This window comes from Podarcis bocagei (genome assembly GCF_964188305.1).
Source record: "Podarcis bocagei genome assembly, chromosome: 4".
Lineage (NCBI taxonomy): Eukaryota > Metazoa > Chordata > Lepidosauria > Squamata > Lacertidae > Podarcis > Podarcis bocagei.
Window position 1 is genome coordinate 75,902,568 of NC_138128.1, and position 14,167 is coordinate 75,916,734.

The 14,167-nt window shown below is 41.9% G+C and overlaps 1 protein-coding gene and 1 long non-coding RNA gene across 3 annotated transcripts in view; one reads left to right on the forward strand and one right to left on the reverse strand.

Annotated features, from left to right (window-relative positions):
• LOC308585315 (uncharacterized protein) overlaps positions 1–14,167 on the reverse strand; it is a 472,994-nt gene that overhangs the window by 438,506 nt on the left and 20,321 nt on the right. The gene's annotated exons all lie outside the window — the stretch shown is intronic.
• Positions 233–11,824, forward strand: LOC308585332. 2 transcript variants are annotated; one of them, XR_014007286.1, is made up of 3 exons: positions 233–298; positions 10,068–10,121; positions 11,610–11,824. It is a non-coding gene; the product is annotated as an uncharacterized lncRNA (long non-coding RNA). The 2 variants fall into 2 exon arrangements; XR_014007287.1 differs by lacking the exon at positions 10,068–10,121.

Sequence of the window (14,167 nt, forward strand, 5' to 3'; positions counted from 1 at the left end):
TACGGACAACTGAACCTCAGGGGAATTGGGAACCACCAGAAGTGCCCCACTGGAGGGTCTCAGTGATCATGAGGAATCAGGTGCTTTCGGTCCAAGTTGTTTAGAGCTTTACAGAGTAAAACAAGGTTAGAGAGACTTCACTGTGAACTGCTCAAGATGCCAGTGAGCAAGTCATTGTGAGCTCACTGAGCGACTGTCTATCTGGTGTCCCCGTCTCCCCCCCCCCCGCCCACCGAGATCCAGGCAGAGAGAGGCAAGGCAGAGTGTGCACAGGCTTTGTGAGCTCTCCTAAGGCCAGGTAAGCTTGGATATCCATTCTAGCTAAGCAACATTATTCTGGAAAAAGTGATCTAGAACACCAGCTTCACGTTACTAGATGGGATTCATGGAATGGACCACAAAAAGGTCTGCAGAAACTATGTTTCAATAGTAGTTCATATCCATAAAATACAGATTTGAATTTGGTTGCTTTGGATAGCCCAGAGGCAGAGGCAGATTTAGGGCAGTGCAAACAGTTCCCTTGCACTGGGCGCCAAGCTGAGATGGGCACCACAGGGTGTCACAACTATGTTGTACAGCACGCGCATAAGGGAAGGCAAGAGGCAGGGGGCACTGACTTTTGGCATCTCCCAGGGCACCACTGAAATTTGAAAGAGCAAAGTCCGCCCCTGCCAGTAGTTGGTCTATTTTTCCTGACACATTTTGGCTTACTACATAAATCTCATCTGAGTATGTGTGCCTGCTGAATTTGTTGGTTTAGCTAGCTTGAAAACTAACATTCTGGGTTGTTTTTCTAGAATACCATTTATAGACTAGAAGCGATCTGAAGGGGTTAACAAAATATAACGTTGTAATGGTTTAAGTTCTGAAATATTGTTCTTACTTATCTTTAATACATCCCATTTTTTGGCATCATTTATATTTATGAGGGGGCCATTCTGGCCCATTCTGTTTGAGCTGATGTTTTTATTTCTCCAGTGCTCTTTACCAGAGAGAGTCTTAAAACACAAGTCCTTGTTGATTTCAATGGAAATTACTTCTAGGGAAATGTGTTTGGGATTGCAATTTTGCTCAGAAGTAAGTCTCATTTATTTCTATACAATTCACTCCCTGAAAATATGAAGACTGAGGAGCAGAATCACAACCACAAAGAATGTTGGCTACTATGTTACAAATTTTAAGTTTTGAACTTTCGACCATTAGTGCAACACAGGTAATAATTAGGTGAACAGTGTGCAATTTTGTTTATTCAAAACTCATTTTCTAGATCTGTTCACTTACCCTGGAGATACTAGCAATTTCAAAATAACAAATAAAGCAACTATAATGAAATTCAATAGCACACATTCCCTAGTATTGAAATGAGATCAGCTCATATTGTCCTTTTCCCTGGTGTAAACTGACAGTTCCTGAGACTCTGCAATATGTCATCAACATTTATTAATATTATAGCATTTTTAACATGTACTAAGTTTATAGTCATACTGTGGTGAAACTTGCAGTGTGATTATCATAGAATAATAGAATCGAAGAGTTGGAAGGGACCCCGAGGGTCATCTAGTCCAACCCCCTGCAATGCAGGTATCTCAGCTAAAGCATCCATGACAGATGGCCATTCAACCTCTGCTTAAAAACCTCCAAGAAAGGAGAGTCCACCCACCACCTCTTGTGGTATTCTGGTCCATTGCCAAACAGCTCTTCCTGTCAGAAAGTTCTTCCTGATGTTTAGTCAGAATCCCCTTTCTCGTAACTTGAAGCCATTGGTTCAGGTTCTAGCTTCCAGAGCAGGAGAAGACAAGCTTGCTTCATCCTCTATGTGACAGCCCTTTGGATATTTGAAAATGGCTATCTTATATCCTCTTAGTCTTCTCTTTGCCAGGCTAAACATACCCGACTCTCTCAACTGTTCCTCATAAGGCTTGGTTCCAGACCCTTGATCATCTTGGTCACCCTCCTCAGCACATATTCCAGCTTGTTAATATCCTTCTTAAATTGGGCACCCAGAACTGGACACAGCACTTCAGGTGTGGTCTGATCAAGGCAGAACAGAACAGAGCAGTACTATCACTTCCCTTGATGGGGACACTATACTTTTGCTGAAGCCATCAAGAATAGCATCAGTTTTGTTTGTTTTTTGCTGCTGTATCACACAGTTGACTCATGTTAAGCTTGAGTCACTAAGACCCCTAGATCCTTTTCACATGTACGACTGGTAAGCCAGGTGTCGTCTCCCCTCTTATATTTGTGCAGCTGGTTCTTCCTGCCTATTCCTCTCCTGGGCTGGTTTCAAAAGAGGTGGCTGCTGTATCTTAGATTCTGCAAGGTTTTGACACTCCTTGTGTTTCCTGGAGCTTTATTTGACCTAGGGCAGTCAGCTTCTTTCTTCCTGATTTCAACTCTGTGCTTCTTTATTCCCCAATCCAGTTCTCAGGCTATGCTAGACTCCAGTGTTACAGAAAGTAGTCAATTGACTTCAATATTATGTACACATTTATTTGTCAAGGTGGTTTGTAACCCAAACGATAATATGCAAAGAGGGCCCCAATTACTTAACCTGGCATTTGGTATGCATAAAAAAGAAATAAATACCCTTCTCTTACACACATTCACGTATACATATATCTCACCTACCCAAGACAAATACCATTAATATTACACTACCCTCATTTCTCTGGAAGCCATTTTGTGTTGTCTCAGTTGCTGCAAGCTTTCTATGTTTTTGCCTGCAGTGATTTAATCTGAGCTTTGTAACAAGTTAGTTTTTTTAAATGCCTGGGGAAAGAGTTGAACATAAAATTCACTGAGCTGGATAAAGTTGATGCTTGCAAGGCCATAACATACTGTGTATCCAGGTCAGCTAAAGAGGTGAAGGTAAAATTCACTCAGTACAACTAGCTAATTTCCCTTGCAACCCTGTTTTGGAGGGCTTTGGGGGGGGAGATGTATTGTGGTTTGGGTATTGTTACAGCTTAAAGTATAAGACTACAGAGACTAAAAAAACCCCACCTTGATCCCTCTTTCTCAAGTCCTTCCTCTGTTTCTTCCTCCTCAGCATGCAGCTTCAAGAAATAGTTTTGATTTAGCTCAAACATCCATCCCACATTGTTGTTGCATCCCAAAGTAGTCACATGATTGCGTCAGCATATCCAAAAACTTGCAGTTCAATGAACATATGCTTAACTGCACCATTGCTATGGTACTGGGTGGGGTCAGAGCTACATGGACACACTAGCGCAGCACCCCTGCTAGTGAACCCACACAGCTCCATTCCAGTAAGCACCAGCCACATTCCTTGTCCTAAATTAGGGACACCAGTGCTACACGTCAGGTCCTTGGTCCTTACTGTGGTTTTTGTACAGCTGGGTGGGGGGCAGTTGGAACAACTCCAGGACCACTATGATTGGTACTGAGGTGAATATAGAGTCTTTTCATGCAATAGAGCAAGAACCTGAACTCAAAATGGATGAAGGGATGTCACATCTAAAATTTGGTGACCAACCCCCCATCCCCAACTTACACTTATCCTTATTTCCAAAAGTGTCATGAAACACATCACTTTGTTGCATTGCATTGATCTCCATGATCAGAAACACGGCTCAGGAAAGTGAAGAAATTTCGCTCTTAGCTTTGAGCAGAGAGGACCTGGGGACTTGCCCCTGAAAACATCATTTACTTCAAGTTATTCACCTCAGTTTCTAAGGAAGTACTATTTTCTTTTGAGACATCATGATCTGTAGGTGCTTAGAAAGAGTGGGAATGATGAACAACTGATCCAGAACAATAGAACTCTTACATCTTTATATTGCATACTGTTGTATAACATCATTGTTTTGCATGTTCTATCTAAATGCACTTTTTTTTTTAAAGTGCTAAGAGGCTCTCCTTGTTATTCCATCACCAGGGGAAGAGCACTGTGTGGTGACACAGGCTCAGGCCCTCTCTATGGTAGTGGCCTGACTATGGGATGCCCTCCTCTTGCATATACAACTGGTGCTGCTAAATGTTCCTGTTTCAGCACCAGATAGAATACCTGTTTACCCAGGCAGTTTGTGGAATATTAATTTCTGTGTGACGTTAGCTAGCTGATGCAATGAAAACTCACTGAGGGCTCCATGCAGGTTTTATAACTGAGATTTTTTTAGTGCTATGCCATGGTTACACTTGTTCTCAGTTTAATTAAAATTATTTGTTTAATTGGACTGTAATGGTGGGTGAGAAATAACAAACAAACAAACAAACAAACAAACAAACAAACACTGCTGCCATTATGTTGTTTGCCACCCTATGCTTTATAATATGTTTGTAATGTTACATTGGTATAGTATTATGTACATATGTGCTGTTGCTTTCCTCCCCTTATTTTCTTTTTTTGCTGGTATAGCAAGTTTAGAAATATTTCCCATGTTTTAATACACTCCAATAGCAACTGATACCCTTTTTTAAAAAAAACCACACACCTGAATCTTAAAAGCTATATTAAAATGCATTGAAATGACGATACAGTTTTATCTTCAGACATGACCTCTGACCACAGATGGAAGAGTATGAAAGTAAAATATGACACATTTCAAGACTAGTTAAAATGTATTGAATGTTTAAAGCTCCATCAAAAACATCTAAAGTGTTCAATTATTTAAGGTCAAAGGAAAAACTGCGAGGTCTCATCTGAGACTAGAAAGTCATTTCAGAAAGTCCTCTCTTGAGAGATGGATGAAAATTTAGGATAGCATTACCAAAAAAATATATTTGTGGGAGTTATAAACAGGGAGCTCTGAACCCAGAAAGGTACAGGCTAAACTTATGGGTGTTAACTTTGAAGTATGTCATTCAATGGAGTTCAGAACATAAGTGTGCACAGTCTTAGCCACACTTGAGTCCAAATAAAATCAATGAGAAAAGACAATGGTTCCCAGTACGTTTCTGAGCACAATTCAAAGTGCTGGTGCTGACCTTTAAAGCCCTAAATGACCTCAGTCCTGTATACCTGAAGGAGCGTCTCCACCCCCATCGTTCTACCCGGACACTGAGGGTCTTCTGGCAGTTCCCTCATTGTGAGGTTACTGGGAACCAGGCAGAGGGCCTTCTCAGTAGTGCCACCCGCCCTGTGGAACGCCCTCCCATCAGATGTCAAGGAAATAAGCAACTATCTTACCTTTAAAAGACATCTGAAGGCAGCCCTGTTTAGGGAAGTTTTTAATGTTTAATGCTGTATTGTGTTTTTCATATCCAGTTGGGAGCCGCCCAGAGTGGCTGGGGAAACCCAGCCAGATAGGCGTGATAATAATAATAATAATAATAATAATAATAATAATAATAATAATAATAATAATAAATTAATTACTAACTAACTTGTTATTAACTCACTCAACCCTTATTAGTGTTGTTGTTGTTGTTGGTTGTATACCACCCTTCATCCACAGATCTCAGGGTGGTTCACAACATAAAATTACAATATAAAAACCACAAATACATTGTAAAGCTAAGAACAACAAACCAATACAGTCGTACCTTGGTTGTCAAATGCCTTGGTACTCGGACGTTTTGGCTCCTGAATGTTGCAAAGCCAGAAATGAGTGTTCTGGTATGAGAACGTTTTTCGGAGGCCGGAAGTCCTACGCGGCTTCTGATTGAGTGCAAGAAACTCCTGCAGCCAACTGGAAGCCGCGCCTTGGTTTTCGAACTGTTTTGAACGGACTCCCGGAACGGATTAAGTTTGACAACCAAGGTACAACTATAATCCCTTCCTCCCACAACACATTTAAAAGGGCATCAGATAGGACCTATGCACAACATTTTTTTCTGAATGAGAGTCATAGGTCTTTTCTTTGCAATAAAGTATTTTAATACTTTGCTGGAAGCTGCCCAGAGTGGTTGGGGAAACCCAGCAAGATGGGCAGGGTATAAATAATAAATTATTATTATTATTATTATTATTATCTAAATTTGTAATGCAACCATCATTCTAAAGTGGCAAAAGCAGTTTCTGTAATCCCTGTACCTGCTTAGGTGAGTTATTTTATCCCATTAAAGTTGTGGGCTCAAGCAGCCTAACTATATGGATGATAACACCACACAGGTACAATGGCAACTGATTTTATTGGAGCTGGATTGTGTTCTGGAGACAGAGAAACTTTCAGCCAGATGTAGTTAACTGCGTGGCTGCGATATGTATGACTATAGCAGTTCGACAAGCCTGATCTAGTATGTGATTACGTAGTACTGTATTTCGATCCCACTGTGCTCATTAGGCCTTACTCCCAAGTAAATTTGTTTAGGATTGCAGCCTTACCAGCAAAGAAGTAGTTTTTGCATCAACACAAAATGCTAATTTGCACGTCCAAGAGTCTGTAACTATTTTTAGCATAGCTTTAAATGTGGAAGGTGATTCTGAGCAGTTTCATTGGCTTCCGAACCCAACATTTTTCGCTGAGTGACCCTTTTGCATCCCAGATTAATACCTGTCAAATTAAGCTGCCTACTGGTTTAAATTAGCAAGTGCAGTAAGTTCTTGGGTACTGTCTGTACCTATAAATATTTTTTAATAGCACTAACAAGTGCTTCCACATCAACAACATTAATAAAGTATGCATCTACAGTAAAAAATCGATTAATTGTGACAGAAGAACAGGAGATTGTAGCAGGAGAAACATTTTCTTGCACCAATGGTTGCAATAATTATTATTATTTTTAAAAAACGAAACAAGAAACCTATTCAGTTTTTAGGAGTCACTTCCATGATTATTAAACTAATGATTCAGACAAGCAAAGCAGCACAGCTGTGTCTGTTTGCACATCAGTGGGCACATAGATTCAGTGTTGTTTTTTAATCAAGAAAAAGTAACAATTTGAACTACTTCGCTGGTTTGGCAGTCTTTACTTTTGAGAAGTACCTCCTCTTGACTGAGAGATAGGGTGTGCTCCAACAGTGGTTTCCTATGAGTAACCCAGGCAGCCCTGACTAACAGACAGAAGGTTTCTGGTGTGGCACGTATCTGAGCTTTTGTGACATGGTTTGAATTTTACTTCAGCAGCTTAAGTCTTTTGCAAGAGAGAGGCAGTCTTTCAGGTAGGGGCTTGGCCCATGTAGGCGAGGATACATTTCCATTACAAGAAAGCAAACCGTACATCTGTATACTACCAACATGTTAGCATTTTTCTCATCACCCTTCTTGAATAAAAGAAACAAGAGTGGTTCATGAAGTCACACAAATATACAGTGCAATTCCTGGCTTCAAAATAAGCACCTTGAGCAGAAATTACCTCAGACAATATCTGATCAGTGGGAACAGAAGACCACCTCCAACACTATGCTTTGCAGTTGCCAAATTGCCCAAAAGCAGTTTTACTGTATTTACAAGCATTAGGTTTCTGTCCCTAATGCCAGCCAGTAATTTCATTGTTCTCACAGCTGCAGAAGGCTAAAGCAAGGTGTCTCAAAGACACTAAATGGTAAATTATAGGACCCTCAAGAATGGCAATATTCAACCCTTTTAAGCCTGAAGTGGCTCATTGCAAGAGGAATCAATGATTAAAGAGTGTTTCATCCTAGAGTGACAGTAGTGGTGCCAGGATTAAGATCACTGTGGCATCTGTTGATCCTTCAAAAGCAGTCTCCTTAAATATTTCCACTTCAGAAGATTTACAGTTATTTTTTTTCAGTTATGAGGGTGTTTATGAAAGTTTTTGTTAAGTTTATGGCACCCTCTTGGGTGCAAGAGGCAAGTTTTTCCCTACCCAAACAATATCTTCTTAGGTCTTGTTCAGGGAAGAGGCCTGTTTTGCCTGTCTCAGAGACCACTACTTCATTTTTTCCCAACCAGCTTGAGAGCTCTTTTCCCTCAGCATAGATATGGGAAATGCTAGATTCATGACAAAATTACACTGCTAATGACAATGTCCAGTAGTGAGACACTGACCAGGACTTTGACCATTTGTGGATATTATACCAGGTCAACCACTAGACATGATTGTCTTCTGACAGGAGTGATTGTTCTGGATTTCACATGGCTGTTTTCAGAGAGTTCTTATCTCATTTCTAGTTTGAGATGTTAAAGCAAATATGACAACAGAGGTATGCCGTGGAGTGCTGTCAACCTTCCCACTAGGTGAAGGACTCTCCCCATGGCTGCCACTGAATGAAGGGCAAGAGCGCATGGGGATAGGATTTATTGGCTGATGTCAGTATATGTGGCTGGTACCGGATGCCCATCACTGGATCAAAAATCAGCTCTGATCACATCTGTGGGGAGTTGTCACCTGCAGGTGGGGAATATGAGGCTAAAGTGGTGTGGAGGGAGTCCCTGAAACCAGAAGGAGAACAGCAGAGGAAAAGAGGGGTCAGGAGACTGGAACTGGAAGCCAACAATGGTCACTACATGCAGAGCTACCAATGCACCTCCCCAGAGACCCAAGATAGTCTCAAGAGGGAAAGGTTGAAGAAGGAGAGGATGGACATCTCAGGAAGAGGAACTGGCTAAGGGAAAGAACTAGGGAGCAGCTCAAAAAGCAGACAAGTCAGGAAGAGAAGAATATTTGCATGTCCTATGAGGTGATGATGAAAGGATTTTGCTTTCTCCTCAAAGACCCCAAGTTCTGTCACTTGTCCATGCTTTGAGCTCAGCTGAACTGCTAATGTCTCCACAGTGCTACAGCTATAACTAGCAAGCACTTCTGAATTATGGGGATATTGTGTTTGGTACCAGTGTGTTCAATGGAGCCTGTGAAGAAAAGGAGGTTCAAAACGCCTTACCACTGGAGGGCATGACAAGGATATTTACTCATCACTATATTGGTGTCTATTATCAACAACAGTTGTCATAGTGGCTCCCAGAGAGGCCCACAGAGTGTTCTCCTTAGGCTTGATAACTACCACATTAGCAAAGCATCCTGACTTCAGAAGCCAGATGCACAGCCAAGAAAGGATTAGTTAGCACAGTGTTTTTCAACCACTGTTCCGCGGCACACTAGTGTGCCGCGAGATGTTGCCTGGTGTGCCGTGGGAAAAATTGAAAAATTCGAAAGATTAAAAATAATAATAATCAAATTTTCGCCCACTAGGCGGGTGCCGGACTGTGTCCTGGGTATGGGGGGGTGGGGTTTTTGACCCCACCCTCGGCCAGCAGGGGCGCCGATTGGCGCTCCTCAGGGGGACACCCTCCACTTTTCTGATGTCCGGGTTGTGATTGGTCCAGACTCCAGCCTGGACCTATCACAGTAGGACATCATCTTCCGACTTCCTTCCCGCCCGAGCACAGTGTGCGCAGCAGCGGAGAGAAGACGTCACGACTCGAGTTCACCAGGAGAACTGGAGAAGTTTGTCATTTTATTTCTCTTCAGTCTCCACTGAATGCCTTGACTGGGTTAGGGACCCTTATAGCTCAGCATCAGTTGGTGGAAAGGACATGACTTTACAGGAGCAGGAGGAACTAACTGAACTGAGACAAAATCGTGGTTTCAAGCTAAGATTTGCTGATCTACCTTTGGACAGTTTTTGGTTGGATACTGCCAAGGAGTTCCCCCTTCTGGCAAACAAAGCTATTTTGACATTGCTCCCATTTTCCACTACATATCTGTGTGAGATGAGCTTTTCAAGCATGATTGCTATAAAAACTAAATACAGAGAGAGACTGAGAGCTGTTGACGAAGAGCTACGTGTGTGTCTTTCTTCGATTCCAGCCAGAATATCAGCTTTGTGTTCAGCCAAACAGGCCCAGGTTGCGCACTGAATAAAGTATTTTATAATTTTTCATATTTCTGTTTACTTACTATTTCATAATAAAGTAATTATAAAATACTTTCTTTGTGTTTATTTGATTCCTATTCAAGAGAATTACTTTATATATAGTCAATATAGGCACAGAGTTAATTTTTTTAACATTTTCTAATGGTGGTGTGCCTCGTGATTTTTTTCATGAAACAAGTGTGCCTTTGCCCAAAAAAGGTTGAAAAACACTGAGTTAGCAGACTATGAGGGTAAGCAGGTTAGCATTCTGGGCCTTCTCTGAATGGTATCAAGGAGTTAACAATTCTCATCCATTTTGACAAATCCTATATTATTTATTCACCAGAGAAACATGACGTCTTTCATTCTCCAACTGGAAGTCCACAAGATCATAATCAAGGTGGTGATAAATTTTACTACATTTTCAAGCAGTGCGCGTAGGAGGGATGACTGAGATTAACACAGCAGACAGGCTCATCAATGAGTCAGAGTGGATTCTCTATCTCCATTATTTCAAATGGGTAGCCTGCCAAATAAATATATACACATACACGTTTTAGCCAAGACACCTGGTTCAGCTGTTCCCGCTTAGGATCCACAGAGTGATTATCCATACAGCGGAGATTAGCATGATAGGTAAAATCTGACTGCAGGAACTGAAATGTCTCAGCCAGTGCTGGGCTTACAAATAGCCACCAGGAGAAGTGCATTGTGTGATAGTGGCATGAAACTTTCTCTGTAGTAGCACTCCTTCTCTGGAATGCCTTCTTCTCAGAAATGGTGCCAACTTCACATGAGTTTTGGTACCATTTTAAAATGCATATTTTTATTCAGGCATTTGGAAGCAGTTAAGTGAAGTGGTCAGCTGCAACTGTGTACCTCACCCACTGAATCGTTTGATGTGCTATGAATAATTTTAAATGGCTGTTTTATGTTTAAATGGATTTGTCAATCTGTATGCAGAAGGGAGGATTTATAAATCAAACCAAATAAATGAATAAACCTGAAACCACTGGAGAAAGGGGAAACAGAACTTACAATAACTTTTTCATTCTTTGGGATTCCTGGGTAGAGCAGCCTCCCCACCCCACCCCCGCCAAAAAAGACAGCCTGACAGTCAGAGGCAGAAGCACGAACCAGTAGCCTCTGGTATGTTCTTTTTGTATGTCTGAATTTATCAGTGTTCAGCTTGGATATCCTGCGTCTCCAGTGAGACCTCCCAATGTTCCTTCAGCAGGACTGAATCCTCCTGCTCTCTGCAATATGGTCATAGGAGAGGCGAAAGAGGTGCAGTGTCTTCTTCCCCTGCCCTCCCCCTGACTGTGTGGGATTAAAAAACAACAACCCCTAATTAAATATTGGCCTGACTTTCAGATTGGCCTGACTTTCAAATTCAGGAACAGATCCAAGACATATGTTCTCTGGGTCTGTATGGGCCCCTGGGTTGGTGGGAGCGAAAACTGTGCGCAGCCTAAAATTAACAAATCACACTATCCTTTCATAACTCAGGGATGCAGGTGGCACTGTGGGTTAAACCACAGAGCCTAGGACTTGCTGATCAGAAGGTTGGCGGTTCAAATCCCTGCGACGGGGTGAGCTCCCGTTGCTTGGTCCCTGCTTCTGCCAACCTAGCAGTTCGAAAGCACGTCAAAGTGCAGATAAACAGGTACTGCTCCGACGGGAAGGTAAACGGCGTTTCTGTGCGCTGCTCTGCTTCACCAAAAACGGCTTAGTCATGCTGGCCACATGACCCGGAAGCTGTACGCCGGCTCCCTCAGCCAATAAAGTGAGATGAGCGCCACAACCCCAGAGTCGGTCACGACTGGACCTAATGGTCAGGGGTCCCTTTACCTTTACCTTTCATAACTCATTCTCTCTCATTTCTGAGAATTCCAAGGCAATGCTGGGCAATTTCAGCTGAGGACACAAAAATATCAAGTCCTTCAGGTCAAAAGCATAAAATGCATTTACCAAGATAAAGTCAAGCACCTTATAGCAAAACTTCCACCAAGAAACTTTCACCAGATATGCTATTCCTTTAAAATTAGAAAGCAGAAATCCTAAAGTGAATAAAGACGATTAAAATTGTGTCCAAGTCAACAAGTCTGTGTTACAAGTCATGTATTTTCAATTAGATATTCATACAGTGTGGAAGTGAGCTTAGATGCGCCGATGTATCAGTAGCATCAACAGAAATATTCATCATCATTATCACTTTCATCTGGCAGAAATTAGTAGCAGATGTTATGGAACTTTTCCACATTTATACTCCAAGTCCACAACTCCCACTGAATACAAAGGAGTAGAACACAATGAATTATAGGATGAAAATCTATAGTTTTGAAACTGCCTCATAAGGAAGGATTGGCAGCGAGGTAGTTTTAAGTCTACAATGCTGCTGGCTCCTCTGATCTCTCTGTATGGGTGACTTAAAACATATTGTCTCTCAACCAATCAGAATGCAAGTTACTGATCCATTAGTAGAAATATGCTCAAAGCATTCCAGTTTCCATAATGATTGTTTAGTACATTTTCACAACAGTGCAGTATGCAGTACTCAGATAGCTTGCTTCTGCTTTAGGCTAGTCAGGGAACAGAGATCTGCTTAAATATGACAGATTGCCTCATAAACTGGTATACCCACTAGAAGCTCTGTTGGGTTTGAGCAAGCATTCCTGCCGAGGAATTAGCCATAAATTGACTTCCACTCTGTATATCTGGAGAAGGCGGGGATGAAAATGGCTGCATGCTGGTTAGCATCCACTGCAGCATGACAGCAGTGGTTTTCAAACTTTGTTCCATGGGAACTCTGAAGTTCCTTGGAAGATTACCAGGGGCTTCTCAGTGATGTCAGACAAGCTTCCCTGAAAAACAGATTGCCCATAATCCATTATATCACCCAGAGATGTATTCTGTATTTTCTTTAAAATATTTTGAGTAAGTGTCTAACACAAGCATAAGGAAATCCTAGAAAAACACACACCAAAAATGATCAAAACCATTCTTTTTTGTTCCCTCTAATAGCAAAGTTGGGTGGATGAGTGGAAATTTGGAATATGGATATATATATATTCCTTTTCCTTGTCACAGCAATGTAACACAACAACAGCATACAACAGGATAATAGAGATATAAAGCATAATTTGCTTGGTCTGGCTGCCAACAATTTAAGAAAATGTGAGAAGGATATCTTATTTTATATTTAAAAGAATTTAAATGGTTTATTTTAATTAAACAGCAACAGACCAACAGGAACCTGCAAGCTTCCATGGTTTACAAAGTACTGAGCACAGTTGACTCTGAGCATGTGCAGATAAGACTAGAGTAACTCACCACATTCTCTAGGAAGTGTAACTTCCAGGATCATATTGAACACCAAAGAGAGAAACTCCCACCTTTTGTTGGAGGTGGGTGAAAATGCACAGCTATGCTATGACGCTGGATTTCTCTATTGTTCTCTATGGGCAGCGCTCACTTCTGTGGCAGCAGCAGGGAGATATAAAGAAACCAAAAGTTTGACAGACTGTGAGAGTCTATCACTTTAGTCTATAACTGAGAGCAGGTGACTCACAAAATGTTAGGGTGTTGGCGGAAAAAGGGCAGGGAAAGAGAAAGAATGGACTTGCTGAGACCCCTAACAACTTTATCGAGTGCATGGATTAGAGCTGGGAGATGCAGGCCATGAAGTTAAACTTCTCTTCCTGCTTTATAACAGGAAGGATGGAGAGGAAGGCAAAGGGATGACCATCCCCATTCCCCAAGAGGCTTGAACAATGCTTCTGAGCCAAGCTGAAGCAGGAGCAAGCTTCTTAGGGAAGTGGGGATACACTGCACCATTTTGCTTCTGGTCCCACTTGCTAACAGAAACATTAATCACAACAGCGGAAACAAGAGGAAACTATTCAGAGCCAGCCAAAAGTTCTCAGAGCTACCTATGGTTTGTTACTAAAAGAGAATATGGAAGGACCAAGGCAAATTTCCAAAGAGAAGGAGAGCTCTCCACTAACAAGGCACTGCCCTACCTTGCCATTTGCCATAGGTAAAGGACGCCTGGATGGTTGTTAAGTCCAGTCAATTTCAACTATGGGGTGTGGCGCTTCTCTCCACTTTCAGGCCAAGGGTGCAGGCATTTGTCTGCAGACAGCTTTTCTGAGTCATGTGGCCAGCATGACTAAACCACTTCTGGTGCAACAGGACACCGTGAAGAGTACCAGAGCACACGGAAACACCTTTTACCTTCCTGCCGCATCGGTACCTATTTATCTACTTGCGTTGGTATGCTTTAGAACTGCTAGGTTGGCAGGAGCTGGGACTAAGCAACGGAAGCTCATCCCATCATGAGGATTCAAACTGCCAACCTTAGGATTGGCAAGCCCTTTACCATCTGTCATATTTCAGTGGGTGGGGGCACTCAGACAAGGCCTCTGGAGAATAGCCCAACTTGTG